The sequence below is a fragment of the Artemia sp. Qi Xiang Cuo genome, chromosome 8 (genome assembly GCF_049724085.1).
Source record: "Artemia sp. Qi Xiang Cuo chromosome 8, ASM4972408v1, whole genome shotgun sequence".
Classification (NCBI taxonomy): Eukaryota; Metazoa; Arthropoda; class Branchiopoda; order Anostraca; family Artemiidae; genus Artemia; species Artemia sp. Qi Xiang Cuo.
In genome coordinates, this window is record NC_142801.1 from 9288009 (window position 1) to 9310514 (window position 22506).

General features: G+C 39.1%; 1 pseudogene; it reads right to left on the minus strand.

Annotated features, from left to right (window-relative positions):
* Positions 1-17236: 17236 nt before the first annotated feature.
* Positions 17237-18411, minus strand: LOC148949138 (serine/threonine-protein kinase pim-2-like; annotated as a pseudogene).
* Between the last annotated feature and the right edge of the window lie 4095 nt (positions 18412-22506).

The following is a 22506-nucleotide window of genomic DNA, read 5'->3' on the forward strand; positions in this document are numbered from 1 at the left end:
TCTCTGTGTGTGTGTCTCTGTGTGTGTCTATCTGTGTGTGTGTCTATGTGTGTGTGTGTCTATGTGTGTGTCTCTCTGTGTGTGTGTGTCTGTGTCTGTGTCTCTGTGTGTGTGTGTCTGTGTGTGTGTGTCTGTGTGTGTGTGTTTCTGTGTGTTTGTCTCTGTGTGTGTGTCTCTGTGTGTGTGTGTCTCTTTGTGTTTGTCTCTGTGTGTGTGTCTCTCTGTGTGTGTGTCTGTCTGTGTTTCCGTGTGTGTGTGTTTCTGTGTGTGTGTGTCTCTCTGTGTGTGTCTCTCTGTGTCTCTGTGTCTCTGTGTGTCTCTCTGTGTGTCTGTCTGTGTTTGTGTGTGTCTCTCTGTGTGTGTGTATGTGTGTGTGTCTCTGTGTGTTTGTCTGTCTGTGTGTGTCTGTTTGTGTGTGTGTGTTTGTGTGTGTCTCTGTGTGTGTGTGTCTGTGTGTGTGTCTCTGTGTGTGTGTCTCTGTGTGTGTGTGTCTGTGTGTGTGTGTGTCTGTGTGTGTGTCTGTCTGTGTGTGTGTATCTGTGTGTGTGTCTCTGTGTATGTGTCTCTCTGTGTATGTGTCTATGTGTTTGTGTGTGTGTTTTTGTCTCTGTGTGTAGGTCTTTGTGTGTGTCTCTGTGTGTGAGTGTTTCTGTGTGTGTGTCTCTGTGTTTGTGTCTCTGTGTGTGTGTCTCTGTATGTGTGTCTCTGTGTGTGTATCTCTGTGTTTGTGTCTCTGTGTGTGTGTCTCTGTGTGTGTATCTCTGTGTGTATGTGTGTATGTTTGTGTGTGTGTCTATGTGTGTGTGTCTCTGTGTGTGTGTCTCTCTCTGTGTGTGTGTCTCTGTGTGTGTGTCTGTGTGTGTGTGTCTCTGTGTGTGTGTCTCTGTGTGTGTGTCTGTGTGTGTCTCTGTGTGTGTATCTCTGTGTGTGTGTCTCTGTGTGTGTGTCTCTGTGTGTGTCTCTGTGTGTGTGTGTGTCTCTGTGTGTGTGTCTCTGATTGTGTGTCTCTGTGTTGTGTCTCTGTGTGTTTGTCTCTGTGTATGTGTCTCTGTGTGTGTGTCTCTGTGTGTGTGTGTCTCTGTGTGTGTGTGTCTCTCTCTGTGTGTGTCTGTGTGTGTGCGTGTGTGTGTGTGTTTGTGTGTCTGGTTGTGTGTGTGGTTGTGTGTGTGTGTGTGTGTGTGTCTGTGTGTGTGTGTGTGTCTGTGTGTGTTTGTGTGTGTTTGTTTGTGTGTGTGTGTGTGTGTGTGTGTGTGTGTGTCTGTTTGTGTGTGTGTGTGTGTTTGTGTCTCTGTGTGTGTGTGTCTCTGTGTTTGTGTCTCTGTGTGTGTCTCTGTGTGTGTGTGTGTCTCTGTATGTGTGTCTCTGTGTCTGTGTCTCTGTTTGTGTGTGTCTCTGTGTGTGTGTCTCTGTGTGTGTGTCGTCTGTGTGTGTGTGTGTGTGTGTGTGTGTGTGTGTTTTTCTGTTTGTGTCTGTGTTTGTGTGTGTGTGTGTGTGTTTCTGTGTGTGTGTGTCTGTGTGTGTGTGTATCTGTGTGTGTGTCTCTGTTTGTGTGTCTCTGTGTTTGTGTCTCTGTTTTTGTGTCTGTGTGTGTGTGTCTGTGTGTGTGTGTCTCTGTGTGTGTGTCTCTGTGTGTGTGTCTGTGTGTGTGTGTCTCTGTGTGTGTGTCTCTGTGTGTGTGTCTCTTGGGGGGCCCGGGGAGGGTGTTTGGGGGACCCTTGGGGGAGGGTGCCCTTCTGTGTCTCAATGCACAAAAAATATTAAAAAAATGGGGAGGGGGGAGGGGAGGGGAGGGGAGGGGGAGGGGAGTGGGGGGGAGGGGAGAGGGAAGGGAGAGGGAGGGGGATTGGGGGGAGGGGGAGGGGGGAGGGGTTGTGAGGAGGGAGGAGGAGAGGGAGGGGAGGGTGGGGTGCCGTTTGGGAGCCTGGGGGACCTTTGGAGCACAGGTAGGGCCTTTGGGGGTCCTGGGGGACAGTTGGGGGCCTGGGGGACATTTGGGGACCGGGTGAAGGTCTTTGGGACCCCGGTGGTCCTTTGGGAGCTCGATGGGCCTTTGGGGGGCCCGGGGATGGCCTTTGGAGGTCTGGGTGGGCCTTTGGGAGCTTGGGGGGCCTTTAGGGGCCCGGGAAACCTTTGAGGCCGGGGGGCAGGGCCTTTGGGGTCCGGGGTGCCCTTGGAGGGGCCAGGAGGCCCTTTGAGGACCAGAGGAGGGCCTTTGAGGGTCTGAGGAGGGCGTTTGGGGGGTAGGGGCTCTATGGGAGCTTGGGAGACGTTTGAGTACCGGGGGCTTCCTTCGGGGTTGGGGTGGGGGATCGGAACCCTTTGGGGTTGGGGTAGAGGACCTCACAACACTGTTCAAATGGAACTTGTGTATTATAACGACCACAGAGTTTCACCCTCAAATTCTCTTCTAAAACCTTTCCTAAAATCTTCTTTCAAAATGTCTCTAACTGTTTCGCCGAAATAATCCCATAAAATGGATAAAACGGTTTCGCCCAAATAATCCCTAAACGTAATTTCAGCGTGTTCCTTTTGTTTGGCATCTCTGCGCTAACGCATTTCAAATTTCTAGGAAACCCTTTCCTACGTTAATCTCTTCATCTCAAAAATTTTCCTAGCTAAACTATTAGGGTTTCGTTAGAATATCAATTTATCTCTCCGACTTAAAGCTCCGTGAAGCCGTATTTAAAAATAGAATTTCTATCTCTTCAGACTCCCGCATAATTCCAAGATAACAAGTGATGTCAATTATAATTCCTGACACTAAAGATCAATGAAGCCCTATTTAAAAATAGAATATTAATTTTTCTCTCTGACCTAAAGAACGTTTATCCCTCAGACCTAAGATTAAAGAAGCCTTAATGTTTCTTAATTCTCCCCTTCGTGAATCAATAATTTCCCCTAGCGATTATGTAAATCAAGTCCTCAGGCGCTACTCGTGACAGAACCACGTGGTTTATGGTTTTCCAAGTGAGAAATTTCCTTTTTTTCCAATTGAGAAATTTCATTATTTTAATATTCACTGTGAGAAAAACATCACCCACGTGGTCCTGTCACCCTGTTTTTCAAATTCTCACTGACAAAAACCATAAAACATCCATAATTTGATGTTGACATCCGAGAAAAACATCAAAAAAATTGAAAAACACACATATCCATCCATGAAAACAACCATAAATGTGACAAAATTCATGGTTTTTCAAGTGAGAAAATTCCTGTTTTTTCAATCTCACTGAGAAAACCATAAACCACGTGGTACTGTCACAAGTACTAGGGTCCTCTCTACTTCTACGACAAAACTTTCTATAAACACCTTGTATGTCCCAGGGAATAACTAGCAACCCTGAGGGCTGTGAGGGTTTTTTTTTCTCAAAGACATAATTTCCGGACCTTTCAACTACGTTGAACGAAATAGTTATCTCAAAATTTTGATTGGTTGTGTTTGGGCAAATGGTGGGCGTAAGAGGGGGTTTACTTGCCCTCCAATACACTTTGGACTATTAAAAGGGCACCAGCCCTCTAAAATTACATTTGAACGATTTCTTTCTGAAGTTTCGACAACAACGCTTTCTATAAAAAAAAACTTATATTCCCTCCAGGTGTAACTTACCACCTTGTCCCTGAGGGCTGGGGGGGGGGGGGAGTGTCATCCTTAAAAACATAATTTCCCGGCTTTTTAACTACGTCAAACTAAATGGTTATCTAAAAATTTTGATTGGATGTGTTTGATTAGATCAGCCTCAAAAACCTAATTTCTATAACTTTTAACTGCGTTGAACAAAATGGCTATCTAAAAATTTTGACTGGACGTATTTGGGGAAAATATGGGCATGAGAGGGGGGTTAGTTGCCCTCAAATCACTTTTGACTATTAAAAAGGGCACTAGCCCTTTTTTTATTTCCAATCGAATGGGCCCTTTTTCAAGTTTCTACGACAAAGCTTAATAAAAACCTTATATGCTCCCAGGACATCACTTACAACCCTTTTCTGAGATCTGTAGGGGGAGTATCATCCTCAAAGATATAATTTCCGGACCTTTCAACTACTTTGAACAAAATGGCTATCTCAAAAGTTTGATTGGATGTGTTTGGATAAATGGTGGGAGTAGAAGGGGTGTTAGTTGCCTTCCAATCACTTTCGACTATTAAAGAGGGCACTAGCTCTTTTATTTTCTAGTCGAATGAATCTTTTTTTACGTTTTCTCGACGGAACTTTATATAAAACACCTGAATGACACAAGAGTACAACCTACATCTTCTGCCTAAAGGGCTGTGGGGGAGTGTCCTCCTCAAAAACATAATTTATATCTGGAAATTCACTACGCCGAACAAAATGGCTATCCCAAAATTTTGATTGGATGTGTTTGGGGAAATGGTGGGCGTGAGAGGGGTGTTAGTTGCTCTCCAATCACTTTCAAGTATTAAAAAAGACACTAGCCCTTTCAATTGACAATCGAATGATCTCTTTTGAAGTTTCTACGACAACGCTTTCAACAAAAACCCCCAGGACATAACTTAAACCCTTGCCCTGAGGGATGGGGGGGGGTTGTCATTCTCAAAGACCTAATTTCCAGAACTTGCAATTACGTTGAACAAAATTGCTATCTCAAAATTTTGATTGGATGTGTTTGGGGAAATGGTTGGCGTGAGAGTGGGGGGGTTAGTTGCCCTCCAATCACTTTAGACTGTTAAAAAGGGCACAAACTCTTCTAATTTCCAATCGAATGAGCCCTTTTTGAAGTGTCTACAATATCACTATATATAAAAACCTTGTTTGCCCCCAGGGCAGAACTTACAACCCTTGCCCCGAGGGCTCTGAGAGGGGTTATCATCCTCAAAGACCTATTTTCAGAAGCCTTTAACTACGTTGAACAAAATAGCTATCTAAAAATTTTGATTGGATGTGTTTGGGGAAAATGTGGGCGTGAGAGGGGGATTAGTTACCCTCCAATCATCTTTGACTATCCAAAAGGGCACTATCCCTTTGATTATGAAGACCGCTTTATCAATTAAAATTTGAATGTAACTGTGACAAGGTAAAGCACAACAAAACACTACTGAAATATTCCAACTCTTGCATTTCAATGAAAGAAATTCAAAATGAACTATGAAAATCAACAGAATGTAACTGTGGCAAGGTAAAGCACAACAAAACAGTACTGAAATATTCCAACTCTTGTATTTCACGACAGAAATTCAAAATGAACTTCGAAAAATCAAGAGAATGTAACTGTGACAAGGTAAAGCACAACAAGTCACTACTGAAATATTCCAACTCTTGCATTTCAACGAAAGAAATCCAAAATGAAATTTGAAAAATCATGAGAATGTAGCTGTGACAAGGTAAACCACGACAAGACGCTACTGAAATATTCCAATTCTTGCATTTCACGAAAAAAATTCCAAATGAACTTCGAAAAATCAAGAGAATGCAACTGTGACAAGGTAAAGCACAACAAGTCACTACTGAAATATTCCAACTCTTGCATTTCAACGAAAGAAATCCAAAATGAACTTTGAAAAATCATGAGAATGTAGCTGTGACAAGGTAAACTACGACAAGACAGAAAATAGAGGCTGTTTCCAAAAGATTTAGGATTCATTAACTTTAGTGTTGCTCCTTACTTTCAGTGAAGAAACGATATTCCAATTCTTGCATTTCACGAAAGAAATTCAAAATGAACTTTGCAAAATTAAGAGAATGTAACTGTGACAAGGTAAAGCACAACAAAACACTACTGAAATATTCCAACTCTTGCATTTCAATGAAAGAAATTCAAAATGAACTATGAAAATCATCCGAATGTAACTGTGACAAGGTAAAGCACAACAAAACACTACTGAAATATTCCAACTTTTGCATTTCACGACAGAAATTCAAAATGAACTTCGAAAAATCAAGAGAATGTAGCTGTGACAAGGTAAAGCACAAAAAGTCACTACTGAAATATTCCAACTCTTGCATTTCAACGAAAGAAATCCAAAATGAACTTTGAAAAATCATGAGAATGTAGCTGTGACAAGGTAAACCACGACAAGACACTACTGAAATATTCCAACTCTTGCATTTCAAGGAAGAAATCCAAAATGAACTTTGAAAAATCAAGAGAATGTAACTGTGACAAGGTAAAGCACAACAAAACACTAATGAAATATTCCAACTCTTGCATTTCAACGCTAGAAATCAAAAATGAACTTTGAAAAATCAAAAGAGTGTAACTGTGACAAGGTAAACCATGACAAAACACTACTGAAATATTCCAACTCTTGCATTTCACGAAAGAAATTCAAAATGAACTTCGAAAAATCAAGAGAGCAGGGGAGGGGCCTCTGAGCCTTCCTCTTGAGGCAGATCCCGTTTATTTTAGATTCAGAGTATTTTTGGTTTTCCCTCCAAAATTGATCCCCCCCACCCCTGCCCTAAGAAATGGGGGAAGGAGGGGCCTCTGAGCCTTGCCCTTGAGGCAGATCCCGTTTATTTTCGATTCTGAGTATTTTTGGTTTTCCATCCAAAATTGAACCCCCCTGCCCTCAGAAATGGGGGAGGAGGGGTCTCTGAGCCTTGCCCTTGAGGCAGATCCCTTTTATTTTCGTTTCTGTTTTTTTTTTGTTTGCCCAAAATATTTTCCCCACCCGTCCCGTCTTTCAGAACTTGGGGCACTAAGATCATTTGAGAATTGCCCTGGAGTCATCTGCCATGTTGGTACTTGTCGTATTATGGGGTGTGGCCAATAAGACTTTGACCCCCCCTCCCCTGCCATCCTAAATGGGGGGACAAACGACCTCTTTGCCGCCCCCTTCTGGCAGATCCCGTTTTTTTAGTTTCTGTGTATTTTTAGTTTTCCCTCCAAAATTGACCCGCCCCTCCCCTGCCCTCAGAAATGGGGTAACGAAGGGCCTCTGAGCCTTCCCCTTGAGGAAGATCCCATTTATTTTCGATTCTGAGTATTTTTGGTTTTCCCTCCAAAATTGACCCCCCCCCCTCCCCTGCCCTCAGAAATGGGGAGACGAAGGGCCTCTGAGCCTTCCCCTTGAGGCAGATCCCGTTTATTTTCGATTCTGAGTATTTTGGGTTTTCCCTCCAAAATTGACCCCCCCTCCCCGTCCCTCAGAAATGGGGGTACGAAGGGCCTCTGAGCCTTCCCCTTGAGGCAGATCCCCTTTATTTTTGATTCTGAGTATTTTTGGTTTTCCCTCCAAAATTGACCCCCCCCCCCCTGCCCGCAGAAATGGGGGAGCGGAGGGCCTCTGAGCCTTCCCCTTGAGACAGATCCCGTTTATTGTCGATTCTGAGCATTTTTTAATTTCCCCCCAAAATTGACTCCCCCCCTTTACTTCCCTCGGTACATGAGGACCGCAGGTCCTGAGAGTCTTCCCCTGGTGGCCGATCCCCGTTAATGTCGCGTCTGTGTATTGGTCGGTTTCACTCCCACATTGACCCCCCCCCGCCCCTGCCCGCAGAAATGGGGGAATGAAGGGCCTCTGAGCCTTCCCCGTGAGGCAGATCCCGTTTATTTTAGATTCTGAGTATTTTTGGTTTTCCCTCCAAAATTAACCTCCCCCCTCCCCTGCCCTCTGAAATGGGGGAAGGAGAGGCCTCTGAGCCTTGCCCTTGAGGCAGATCCCGTTTATTTTCGTTTATGAGTATTTTTGGTTTTCCCTCCAAAATTGACCCCCCCCCCTCCCCTGCCCTCAGAAATGGGGGAAGGAGGGGCCGCTGAGCCGTCCCCTTGAGGCAGATCCCGTTTATTTTCATTTCTGAGTATTTTTGGTTTTCCCTCCAAAATTGACCCCCCCCCCTCACCTGCTCTCAGAAATGGGGGAAAGAAGGGAACGTTAAACTATTTTAAATTGACAACACTGTCCAATAATCACATGTGTATTATACAGTACACAATCACCCCATCTCACAATCACCCCCAAAACACTTTTCAGCCATTTCTTGTTAAATTTTTTTATTTCTAAACTATTTTAAATTGACAACACTGTCCAAACATCACTTGTGTATTATACCGTTCACAATCACCCCATCTCCTCCAAAACACTTTTCAGTCATTTCTTGTTTAAAATTTTTTATTTCAAGTCGATCCTTAATAGGATCAAATTCGCAAATCCTACACTCCAATTCGCAAATCTCATTACCCCTTTTTAACTGTCAATCAAACAATTCTGATTGTAGTGTCCCGACCTACATTCTTATGAAATTCCTATCAAAAAAAAAAAAAAAAACGCTCTCATACTGCTATCTTTTTTGCAATGTTTAGGAACAGGTGGGGAATCCCCGCTCGACAACAATAGCAATAATCAGTCTGGTAATCATAGCATGGAAAGGTGCCATGGAATGTGGAATTCCTATAGGGGCATGCAAATAACATGGAGATTGCTATTGGGGCATGCAAATTCAATAGATACTTACTACTGTTCTTCCGCTTTTCAATTTCATTTTTCCCTCTTTTCATATCAATTTTTGCTAAAATTCCTCGTCTCTAGGTCGGATTTCTCCCTATTTTTCTCCCTAGAAAAAAGGGATATTCTGCATTAGATGACACAATACTTCCAATCTCACTTGAATTATTGACAGTTCAATTATGAATTACCACCATATTAAATAAAAAAAAAAAGTTTTTTTTAACTGAAAGTAAGGAGCGACACTAAAACTTAAAACGAACCGAAATTATTCCGTATATGAAAGGGGCTGTCCCCTCCTCAACGCCTCACTCTTTACGCTAAAGTTTTTTATTGTTTTAAAAAATAAAGTTGTGAGACAGAGTCAAACTTTGGCGTAAAGAGCGAGGCGTTGAAGAGGGGACAGCCCCTTTCATATACGGAATAATTTCTGTTCGTTTTAAGTTTTAATGTCGCTCCTCACTTTCAGTTAAAAAAACTTGTTTTTTTTTATTTAATTTCTGGACGTTTTTGAATTAATGCAGGTTTTGATTTTGGCTCACCGTAGATGAATAATCAAAACTTGATGTGCATATTAATGTGACTTTTTTGGGTTAAATGGCTTTCTCGAAAGTTGTTTAATTTTATTTACGAACGTTTTTATTAGTAATAAATATATGTAACTTACGAATTAACATACGTAACGAACTTCTAAATTCATATATTTTTATTACGTAAATTAGGGGATTCGCCCCCTTATCAATACCTCACTCTTTACGCTGAAGTTAAAATTTTGTTCTAATTCTTTAAGATTTACCTCTTAATCACAAAGGCCGTTAATAAGAATAAATAGCTCTTATGAAATTACTAAAAAATAACTTTAGCGTAAACAGCGTGGTATTGACTAGGGGGCAAACCCAATCATATACGTAATAATTTCTGTTCGTTTTAAGTTTTGAAGTGCTCCTTACTTTCAGTTGAAAATTTGTTTTTTTTACCTAATTTCTGATCGTTTTTTTTTAATAATGCTGGGAAATCCGGTGCCCCCTTCATAGCAATGTTCCTTCCCCCATGAAGACTTCCTCCATAGGAAGATCCTCCCAAGTAACATCCGATCCCCTCCCCCTCTTCGCACTACCAGAAAAACCACCTCTGAAAATGTCTGTATACTTCCCAATAACCAATACGATATGTTAACATCGGGGAAAGTTCATAGCTTGCAGCCCTTCCCATAGGGACTTTGGGGGATTAATCATCCTCAATGACATAGTTGTTATATTTTTCGATCATTTTGAACAGAATGGCTATCTCAAAATTTTGATCGGGTGACTTTGGGAAAAAAAACGTGGGAGGGGGCCTAGTTGTCCTCCATTTTTTTCGTTACTTAAAAAGGCCACTAGAACTTTTAAATTTCGTTCAAATGAGCCCTCCTAAGATAGTCTAGGACCACTGGGACGATACGAGCACTCCTTTGGAAAAGAAAAAAAAAAAAAAAAAATAAAATAAATAAACACGCTTCCGTGATCTTTCTCCTAGCAAAAAAATATAAAATTCCCCATTTTTGCAGATAGGAGCTTGAAACATCTACTCTATGGTTATCTGACACATTGAATCTGATGGTGTAATTTTTTTTAAGGTTCTATGGCTTTTAGGGGAGTTTCCCCCTTTTTCGAAATAAGATAAATATTCTCAGGCGCGTAACTTTTGATGAGTAAAACTAATCTTAATGAAACTTATATATTTGAAATCAGCATAAAAATTTGATTCTTTTGATGTATCTATTGGTATCAAATTTCCTTTTTTTAGAGTTTCGGTTACTATTGAGCCGAACTATTACTATTACTAACACTTACTATTACCCTTACTTACAGTTCGTTACCACGAACTGTTTGGTTTAACTTATGAGAGTGTAATTTAGACTTCCATCCATCGATACAAGAGACATTGCCTTAGCTCTTTAAACCTAGTTAATGATACTGAAAGTGAACACGATAACAGCAAAAATGTGACTTCTGATACATACCCAGCAGTTGACAATAGATACAAGCTAAATAGCACCATCAGGGGGCTGTGACTTCTTACTCATTGTTTGAATCGAACAAAAAAAAATAAAGAGATACTGACGTGCTTGACTGCAGTATGTCTAATGAGGGGCTTATATATTCTAACGGAAGATTCAAGTATATGTATATCGAAAACGCATATATTGTCTGTTACGGTGTTTGTAAAAATGCAAAACATACAAGGAAGCAAAACCAAAACAAATGTCACTGTTTTTAGATGTCACTTAGGAATTAATAGCGAAAGGCAGGAATTTCTGAGCTCAACTACTACAGAAGGAGCCCCCCCCCCCTTCCTGAAATACAATTCTGGTTAAGTACTGCTCGGAGTGGTATTGACCCATGCTGGTCCAGCAGAGTATGTAAAGAATACTTTGGAGTTTGAAATCCTCTCTTCCACTGAAATACGAAGAATTTAGGAAATAATACTTACTGAAAAAATACTTTACTGAAAAAAATATAAATTTTTTTACTTTTATAACTTTAATAAATAAAATGATATTAATGTTTTTATTAATAAATATCAGTATATGTATATTAAACTGACAATGCACATTCCATTTGTGTTTTTTTCAGTAAAGTGCAAATTATGTTCTGGCCTTAGGAAGGCATAGGGGTTTTGAGCCCTACTCATCTTAAATTCTGCTCATTTTGAGTTCGACTCGGTTATTTGTTGTAATTTCTTTTCGTTCTGGGTTTCATTTATTTATCGATGCTGATTTGTGGTAGTTTCACGCTTGGTAGATTATTTGATTTTATTTTTGCTCATTTTTGGTTTAATGGAGTTCTTTACTTTTCTTTGAAAAACTTATTTTGTGGAAAGTTTTTTAATTAATTTCTGTTCGTTTTATATTGATATAGTCTTTTCAGGGAAAAAGAAAGTAATAGTTTAAATCTTTTCGTTTTTTTGAGACTTTATAGTTTGGCCTGCTATTTGTATGCTGGAGAAAAGTTTTCAGCTCTTTGCTGAAAACTGCTATTTGTATAACTTTAATAAATAAAATAATATTTACATTTTGATTACTAAATATCAGTATATGTATATTAACCTGACAATTCACATTCATTTGTATTTTTTTCAGTAAAGTGCAAATTATGTTCTGGCCTTGGGAAGCCATAATAAAAACTTATATGTCCCCAGGGCATAACTTATAACCCTTGCCTTGAAGACTGTGGGGGGGGAGTGTCTTGCTCAAAGGTATAATTTCCTGAACTTTAACTGCGTGGAACAAAATGGCTATCTCAAAGTTTTGTATGGATGTGTTTGGGGAAATGGTGGGCGTGGAAGGGGTTTTAGTTGCCTTCCAATTACTTTTGGAAGCGTTTTGAAAGAATTACTTTTGGAATGAGCCCTTTTTGAAGTTTCTCCGACAACGCGTTCTATAAAAACTTTATATGCCCCCAGGGCATAACTTACAACCCTTCTCCTTAGGGCTGTGAGGGTGTTGTAATCCTCAAAGACCTAATTTACAGAATTTAAAAGTATGTTGAATAATGAGGCTATCTCAAAATTTTGATTGGATGTGTTATGGGAAAAGGTTGGCGTGACAGGGGGGTTAGTTGCCCTCCAATCACTTTCGACAACAAAAAAGGGCACTAGCCCTTTGAATTTCCAATTGAATGAGCCTTTTTTGAAGTTTCTAAGACACCACCTTCTATAAAAATCTTATATGCCCCCAGGGCATAACTTATAACCCTTGCCCAGAGGGTTGTGGGGGAGTGTCCTCCTCAAAAACATATTTTCTATCTGGAAATCAAACTACGCTGAACAAAATGACTATCTCAAAATTTTTATTGGATGTGTTTGGGGGAATGATGGGCGTGGGGGGGGGGTTAGTTGCCCTCCAATCACTTTCGACTATTAAAAAGGGCACTAGCCCTTTCGATTTCCAATCGAATGAGCCTTTTTTTAAATTTCTACTACAACGCCTTCTATAAAAACCTGATATGCCCCTGGGGTATAACTTAAAACCCTTGCCCCGAGGGTTGAAGGGGAGTGTCCTCCTCAAAAATATATTTTCTATCTGGAAATCAACTACGCTGAACAAAATGGCTATCTCAAAATTTTGATTGGATGTGTTTGGGGGAATGATGTGTGTAGGGGGGGGGGGAGGCTAGTTGCCCTCCAATCACTTACAACTATCAAAACGAGAACTAGACCATTGAATTTTCAATTGAATGAGCCTTTTTTGAAGTTTCCACGGCAACACCGACTATAGAAACCTTATATGCTCCCATGGCATAGCTTAAAATTCTTGCCCCGAGGGTTGTAGGCGAGTGTCCGCCTCAAAAAGATATTTTATGTCGGAAAATCAACTACGCTGAACAAAACGGTCCTCTCAAAATTTTGATTGGATGTGTTTGGGGGAATGATGGACGGTGGGGGGGGGGGGCTAGTTGTCCTCCAATCACTTTTGACATTAAAAGTCAAAAATGATTGGAGGGCAATCACTTTTGACATTCGAAGTTTCTACGACAACACCTTCTATAAAAACCTTATATACCCCCAGGGCATAACTTAAAACCCTTGCCCCAAGGGTTTTAGGGGAGTGTCCTCCTCAAAAACATATTTTTTATCTGAAAATCAACTACGCTGAACAAGATGGCTATCTAAAAATTTTGCTTGGATGTGTTTGGGGAAATGGTGGGCTCGTGGGGGGGATAGTTGCCCTCAAATCACTTTCGACTATTAAAAAGGGCACTAGACCTTTGAATTTCCAATTGAATGAGCCTTTTTTGAAGTTTTTACGACAACGCCTTCTATAAAAACCTTATATGCTCGCAGGGCATAACTTGCAACCCTTTCCCCGAGGGCTCTGAGGGAGTGTCCTCCTCAAAAAGATATTTTCTATCTGGAAATCAACTACGCTGAACAAAATGGCTATCTCAAAATTTTGATTGGATGTGTTTGGGGGAATGTTGAGAGTGGGGGGGCGGTGGTAGTTGCCCTCCAATCACTTTTGACATTAAAATGGGCACCACCTACTCCGATTTCCAACCGAATGAGCCCTTTTCGAAGTTTCTACGACAACGCCTTCTATAAAAACCTTATATGCCCCCAGGGTATAACTTACAACCCTTGCCCTGAGGGCTGTAAGGGGGTTTTCATTCTCAAAGACATAATTTCCGGAACATTTCAACTACGTTGAACAAAATGCCTACCTCAAAATTTGGACTGGATGTGTTTGGGCAAATGGTGGGCGTAAGAGGGGGTTTACTTGCCCTCCAATGGCTTTGGACTATTAAAAGGGCACTATTCGTTTCAATTTCCAATCGAATGATTCCTTTTTGAATTTTCTACGACAGCGCTTTCTACAAAAAAAAACCTTATATGCCCCCAGGGCATAACTTACAACCCTTGCCCTGAGGGCTGTGGGGGAGTTTCATCCTCAAAAACATAATTTCAGGACTTTTCAACTACGTCGAACAAAAGGGCTATCTCAAAATATTGATTGGATGTGTTTGATTAGATCATCCTCAAAGACCTAATTTCTATAACTTTCAACTGCGTTGAACAAAATGGCTATCTAAAAATTTTGATTGGAAGTGTTTGGGGAAAAGATGGGCATGAGAGGGGGGTTAGTTGCCCTCAAATCACTTTTGACTATTAAAAAGGGCACTTGCCCTTTTTTATTTCCAATCAAAAAAACCCTTTTTGAAGTTTCTGTAACAAATCTTTCAATAAAAACCTTTTATGCCCCAAGGGCATAACTTACATCCCTTACCCTGAGGTCTCTGGGGAGAGTGATATCTTCAAAGATTTCATTTTCGGACATTTCTACTCTTTTGAACAAAATGGATATCTAAAAATTTTGATTGGATGTGTTTGGATAAATTGTGGGCGTGGAAGGGATGTTAGTTGCCTTCCAATCACTTTCGACTATTAAAAAGGGCAATAGCAATTTCAATTTCCAATCAAATGAGCCCTTTTTGAAGTTTCTACGACAACGCTTTCTATGAAAACCTTATTTGCCCCCAGGGCATAACTTACATCCCTTGCCCTAAGGGCTGTGGGGGAGTGTCCTCCTCAAAAACATAATTTTTATCTGGAAATTCACTACGCCGAACAAAATGGCTATCTCAAAATTTGGATTGGATGTGTTTGGGGAAATGGTGGGCGTGAGAGGGGTGTTAGTTGCTCTCCAATCACTTTCAAGTATTAAAAAAGACACTAGCCCTTTCAATTTACAATCGAACTTTCAATTACGTTGAACAACATTGCTATCTCAAAATTTTGATTGCATGTGTTTGGGGAAATGGTTGGCGTGAGAGGGGGGGGAGGTTAGTTGCCCTCCAATCACTTTCGACTGTTAAAAAAGGGCATAAAATCTTCTAATTTCCAATCGAATGAGCCCTTTTTGAAGTGTCTACAATATCACTATCTATAAAAAGCTTGTTTGCCGCCAGGGCATAACTTACAACCCTTGTCCCGAGGGCTCTGAGAGGGGTTATCACACTCAAAGACCTAATTTCAGAAGCCTTTAACTACGTTGAACAAAATAGCTATCTAAAAATTTTGATTGGATGTGTTTGGGGAAAATGTGGGCGTGAGAGGGGGATTTGTTGCCCTCCAATCATTTTCGACTGTCCAAAAGGGCACTATCCCTTTGAACTTCCAATCGAATGAGCCCTTTTTCAAGTTTCTACGACAAAGCTTTCAATAAAAACCTTATGTGCCCCCAGGGCATAACTTACAACCCATGCCCTGAGGGCTGCGGGGGGGGGGGGAGTGTCATCGTCAAAGATATAATTTCCGGACCTTTCAACTACTTTGAACAAAATGGCTATCTAAAAATTTTGATTGGATGTGTTTTTAAATAAATGGTGGTCGTGGAAGGGGTGTTAGTTGCCTTCCAATCACTTTCAACTTTTAAAAAGAGCACTTGCCATTTCAATTATCAATCAAATGAGCCCTTTTTGAAGTTTCTACGACAACACTTTCTATAAAGACCTTATATGCCCCCAGGGCATAACTTACAACCCTTGCCCTGAGCACTCTGGGGGGGGGGGGCGGGGGGGTTGTCATCCTCAAAGAGCTAAGTTCCAGAACTTTCAACTACGTTGAACAAAATGGCTATCTCAAAATTTTGACTGAATGTGTTTGGGGAAAAGGTGGGCGTGAGAGGGGGGTAAGTTGCCCTTCAATCACTTTTGACTATTAAGAAGGGCACTAGCTCTTTGAATTTCCAATCCAATGAGTCATTTTTGAAGTTTTTACGACAAATCTTCCAATAAAAACCTTATATGCCCCCAGGGCATAACTTAAAGCCCTTGCCTTGAGGGCTGTGGGGGAGTGTCCTCCTCAAAAGCATAAATTTTATCTGCAAATCAACTACGCTGAACAAAATGGCTATCTCAAAATTTTGATTGGATGTGTTTGGGGAAATGGTGGGCGTGGAAGGGGTGTTAGTTGCCTTCCATTCACTTTCGACTACTAGAAGGGCACTAGCCATTCCAATTGTAGCAAAGCTCAAATTTTAATTGATAAAGTGAAGACTAAAGCTTCCAGTTCAAATATGACGGTAAATGACAGTAAATCTTCTATTTTAATTATTTTATTTTTTAAATTCTTCTGAACCAAAAATTCTACCAACTATCTCTGATGCTCTTAAAGTCAGGATGATTAAACTCTTGGGAGTTATTATTACCAGTGATTTAAAATGGGAAGCAAATACATCTATTCTAGTAAAAAGGGGTAATGCTGGGCTGCAGGTACTCAAGCTTATGTCTAAACATGGCGCCCCTCCAGATCACCTCCTCCGAATATTTACATCTTTTATTCGCCCAATTCTAGAATATACAGCTCCTGTATGGCATTTTGGACTGACGGCTGAGCAAAGCGCCAGGCTGAAAAAAGTTCAGAAAAGAGGTGTAATGATAGTATCGAAGCAGGCAGAAATGCTGCATGAAGAGCTGCTGACAAAGTTTAAAATGCAAACTCTGAAAACAGAAGAGAGAAACTCTGTGTGGATTTCGGAAGAAAATCTCTGATCCACCCAATCCACAAAACCCTTTACCCCCGTCAATTCACAAAAAAAACAAATCCCGCACAGGGTTGCAGTGCTCGTCGAGAAACTTCAGCCGGTATGCTGTGCTCATCAGTGGTTAGCGAAAAGTTTTATGCCTAGTTTTTTAAAAATGTATAACGAAAATCAGAAGGATTTATTAGTTTTTTTTTATGTATTTGCTTTTTAATGTGACTATACCAAAGAAATTTGGCAGTGCGAAGGAAAATTTTGGTGAAAATAAAAGTTAATCTATCTATCTAACAGGTTTCTTTTTTTAATATGGCAAAGAGAGTAAGGTACACTAGTTAAGTGAAAATTTCATAGCTCTTCTGGGCTTAATATTTGAACCAATCCCAGGAAGTCTCATAAAACAAACCAAAATACAAGTGTGATAAGATGGAGGAAAAATGGAAATGTATGGTAATCTGCACTCCCAAATGCATGTTGGGAGTTTTCCTATTATTTTTTTTTTTTTACCTTATTTTGACTGCAAAAGTAAGTACCAAATTTTAGTGTAAAAGTAAACACATATTTATTTTTTTGTAAACAATCTCGTAAGTTTGAGAAAAGATTATCCCATTTTTTTCCCCTAAAATTTGATAATCTTAACAAAACCATGCCCCTGAGTTTGCGTAACCTACATAAGATAACAAAAGTGTGTCTAATATTAAGAAATATATGTAAATTTTATTTATGATATAACTTAACTTCCAAAGAACAAAATATATCAAACATAACATAATATAAATTTTAGGACGCTTGGATTCATTTCTCGACATGATATGATTTAAAGGGTCGTCCAGAATTGACATAAGTAATTTGTGCGGTCCACTTGTTTTCCCAGACTTGATGCAATTCCTCCATTCATACTACCTATACAATTACTGTTTTGATACACTCGCAATTTGTCAAGGGTTGAGCTGCATTGCCTTATTGCCTGCCAAATGTTGGTGTTCTTGGTATATTTTTGCCTCCAACGCTTAGCTCCTGCAATTGTGAGGAGTTTTGTCAAATTTGTACTCACTAAAAGTTCTTGATTCTTCCATAATCTTTTTAGATGTGAACAGTTACAAACTGGCTTTATTTTCTGTTGTTCGCCTTCGCCTTTTCTTCTTTGTTTTCGATTCTAGGAAAATTAGATACATAATCATGGAACCATGGATGTCTGTGTATGATTTCTCTTATTTCTGGCCGCTTGTCAGTTTTCACTTCCAAACAACTGCATACTAACTCCCACGCCAATTTCGAAAATCTTAACTTTTTCATCCTTCTAAATATCACCTTTTTAACGTTGTAAGACCGTAGACCCAATTCAAATGGTTCTGCCCCAATCAGGATTGATCCGAGAATTATTCCAAGCGACCAAGATGTTACTGAAACAAACATATAATTCAACAAATCTTCTTCAACTTCGGGAGGAACGTATCCCTCACTGTAGAAATAATTTAGGTCATCCAATGACGTAGCAGAACCAAAGTCAATTATCGTAACAGTGTATGAATCATCCACCAGAACATTGTCGCACTTTAAATCTTTATAGGCAATTCCAGCATTTTCCATGTTTAAGACTGCACAGACTAATTGTGTGAAAACGTACGCAGCTGTGGATTCATCTAGGCTTCCATATTCTTCAATACATTCACGTAGAGTCATTGACGTCTCGTTACATTCCGTTATAATCCAGCATCCCTCTCTTTCCACAAAATAATCAACCATTTTTAGACATCGGTCGATATACTTCACTTTGTCTAAGAAGTAAACTTCGTCTGGCACAAATTCCCCCTTTTTTAGCTTTTTGAGGTAAGGGGATTTATCCTTAATAAATTTTGCAGCTACTTTCTTATAGTCGCGTCGTCTTTTCGCAACAAAAACCTTTCCTTGAGCACCTTCTCCTAGAACAGTATCCGTCAAAATATACTGGTTATGAAACCGACTGACTACTTTTTTCTTAATGAGTGACATACTTGATTTAGCTCTTCAAAACTTGCACTAATGAGGTGATATGAGTCTAGGCACACGTATATAATGCCTAAATGACGTCATACGACCACACGTCATGCCGTTTTAATACCACGGCTATACAAATGGTCTGGTGATGACGTCAGTATCATGCCAGTTGAACCTGTATGGCGTCATGGAAAAATGAGGGCCATTCTCTCCAAAAGAAAACTCATACTTACTAGGGCCCCTTGTCAAAAATTTTCCTATTGAGATCTAATCCCCAAAAAATAAAGAAATTAAAGAAATAACTATTGGATACCTAAAAAATTTGGATGTTAAAGCTAAAAACGTAAACAGATAAAAGAAAAATCTCTTCTGTGTGTTTGGTCGAATGAATTTAACCCAACGACTTTAACAATCATTGAATGAGGTCTGAAGTCAAATTAGTTATCTACAGTAATTACTGTGAAAACATAAAATCGACAAAATATAGGTAGGCAAAGCCTTGACTGTAATAAGAGTCTGGAGGCCCATCGATTAGAACCAAAAATAAGTGTTCATATTCTTGTCACAAGAAAACAAAGCATTGGGGGATAGAATTTTATTTTAAGGCAAGGCTTAACAAAGAGAAATTAAGGCGGATAATATCGACGAGAGAATTTTATTTTACCACTTGATAATAAGATAAAGCATTTGGGAAGAGTGAGTCGAAAGCAGGCCCTTATTTTTGTTCAGTATGCAGGGGCGGAGAAGATGATTTTACGAGTTTTGTAAGAGATTAAGCAGGGAAATTTTCCAGGTAATTTAAAAGGAGGAATGGATTGATGTTATGTTAAGTGATAAAAGTTTTATGGGGGTAAAAAAATTAAGAAGGTCGGTTGACACGGGCTTGGTACATAGGGACCATTTTCATTAATTTATTTATTCAGATTGAATTCAAGGTTGTTCTTTTTTGAATTAATCAAAAAAACTTTTTGTACAAAATAAGTTTTTCAAAAAAAAGGAAAGAACTCCATAAAACCAAAAATAAACAAAAATAGAATCAAATAATCTACCAAACATACAACTACCACAAATCAGTATCAATAAATAAATAAAACGCAAAACAAACAGAAATTAAAATAAGTCAAACTCAAAACGAGCAGAAATTAATCTGAGTAGGGTTCTAAACCCTATGCTTTCTTTAATCCAGAATATAATTTGTACTTTACTGAAAAAAACTCAAATGAACTTACTGAAAAAAAAAAATGTGCATTGTCAGTTTTATATACATATGCTGATATTTATTCCTTAAAACCTTAATTAATTTTGATTTCTTAAAGTTTTAAATGTGAAAACATTTAAAAGAATTTTAATCCTCAGGCGTAAGGTTCTTTTAGCCAAATATCGAGATTTTTTTGCGAACGATTCCCGAGAAGTTGCTTCTTTTTTGTGCATTAGCTTTTTGAATATTTTTTTTTTTATCCTCTGTAAGGGATTAAGTGTCCTAGCTCTGAAAGGTTTTTTTTTCAAAAGTTCGAAACTATTTTTCCAAAAAACTACGTCATGACTTGCACGACAAATCGCCTTCGATTCGGTCTTGGACCCCCTCTGTCGAGGGATGATTAAATCACAGAATAGCTTGCATATTGAATAGCCAAAGGGTCAACAGTGGTTGGGAGGCTAAATAGTATCTGGCAAAAGCCAAGTATAAGCCACCATACCAAAGTGTGTTATATCACGTTAGTCATCACCGAGCTACTCAGTTCTTCCACTTTTCAATTTCATTTTTCCCTCTTTTCATATCAATTTTTGCTAAAATTCCTCGTCTCTACGTCGGATTTCTCCCTATTTTTCTCCCTAGAAAAAAGGGATATTCTGCATTAGATGACACAATACTTCCAATCTCACTTGAATTAATGACAGTTCAATTATGAATTACCACCATATTAAATAAAAAAAAAAGTTTTTTTAACTGAAAGTAAGGAGCGACATTAAAACTTAAAACGAACCGAAATTATTCCGTATATCAAAGGGGCTGTCCCCTCCTCAACGCCTCACTCTTTATGCTAAAGTTTTTTATTATTTTAAAAAATAAAGTTGTGAGACAGAGTCAAACTTTAGCGTAAAGAGCGAGGCGTTGAAAAGGTTGGCCTTGACTGTAATAGGAGTCAGGAGGCCCATCGATTAGAACCAAATTATATTTGGTACTAGAACCATACGATTAGCGTAAAGAGCGAGGCGTTGAGGAGGGGACAGCCCCTATCATATACGGAATAATTTCTGTTCGTTTTAAGTTTTAATGTCGCTTCAGTTAAAAAAAACTTGTTTTTTTTTATTTAATTTCTGGACGTTTTTGAATTAATGCAGGTTTTGATTTTGGCTCACCGTACATGAATAATTAAAACGAAATTTGCATATTAATTTGACTTTTTTGGGTTAAATGGCTTTCTCGAAAGTTGTTTAATTTTATTTACGAATGTTTTTATTAGTAATAAATATATGTAACTTACGAATTAACTTACGTAACGAACTTCTATATTCGTATTTTTATTACGTAAATTAGGGGGTTTGCCTCCTAGTCAATACCTCGCTCTTTATGCTAAAGTTCAAATTTTCTTCTAATTCTTTAAGAATGACACCATAATCACAAAGGCCGTTAATTAGAAATAGCTCTTATGAAATTACTAAAAAAAACTTTAGCGTAAAGAGCGTAGATTTGACTAAGGGGCAAACCCAATCATATACGTAATAATTTCTGTTCGTTTTAAGTTCTGAAGTGCGTCTTACTTTCAGTTGAAAATTTTTTTTTTTTTTACCTAATTTCTGATCTTTTTTTTTTAAATAATGCTGGGAAATCCGGTGCCCCCTTCATAGCAATGTTCCTTCCCCCATGAAAACTTCCTCCATAAGAAGATCCTCCCAAGTAATATCCGATCCCCTCCTCCCCCCACTACCAGAAAAACCACCTCTGAAAATGTCTGTATACTTCCCAATAACCAATACGATATGTTAACATTGGGGAAAGTTCAAAGCTTGCAGCCCTTCCCATAGGGACTTTGGGGGATTAATCATCCTCAATGATTAAGTTATTATATTTTTCGATAATTTTGAACAGAATGGCTATCTCAAAATTTTGATCGGGTGACTTTGGGGAAAAAAATAAGCGTGGGAGGGGGCCTAGTTGCCCTCCATTTTTTTATTACTTAAAAAGGGCACTAGAACTTTTAATTATCGTTCAAATGAGCCCTCCTGCGATATTCTAGGACCACTGGGACGATCCGATCACCCCTGGGGAAAAGAAAAAAAAATAAATAAAATGAACACGCTTCTGAGATCTTTCTCCTGGCAAAAAATACAAAATTTCACATTTTTGCAGATAGGAGCTTGAAACCTCTAGTTTATGGTTATCTGATACACTGAATCTGATGGTGTAATTTTTTTAAGGTTCTATGGCTTTTAGTGGGTGTTTCCCCCTTTTTTTGAAAATAAGATAAATTTTCTCAGGCGCATAACTTTTGATGACTTATATATTTGAAATCAGCATAAAAATCTGATTCCTTTGATGTATCTATAGGTACCAAAATTCCTCTTTTTTAGAGTTTCTGTTACTATTGAGCCGGGTCGCTCCTTATTTGCAGTTCGTTACCACGAACTGTTTGATATAACTTATGAGAATTTAATTTAGACTTCCACCCATCGACGCAAGAGACATTGCCTTAGCCCTTATTAGCTCTTTAAACCTAGTTAATGATACTGAAAGTGAATATGACAACAGCAAAAATATGACTTCTGATATATACCCAGCAGTTGACAATAGATACAAGCTAAATAGCACATCGGGGTTGTGGAGTGAATCGAAAAAAAAAAAAAAAAGAGATACCGACTTGCTTAACTGCAGTATGTCTAATGAGGGGCTTATATATTCTAATGGAAGATTCAAGTATATGTATATCGAATACGCATGTATTGTCTGTTACGGTGTATGTAAAAATGCAAAACATACAAGGAAGCAAAACCAAAACAAATGTCACTGTTTTTAGATGTCACTTAGGGATTAATAGCGAAAGGCAGGCATTTCTGAGTTCAACTACCACAGAAGGAGCCCCCCACCTTCCTGAAATACAATTCTGTTTA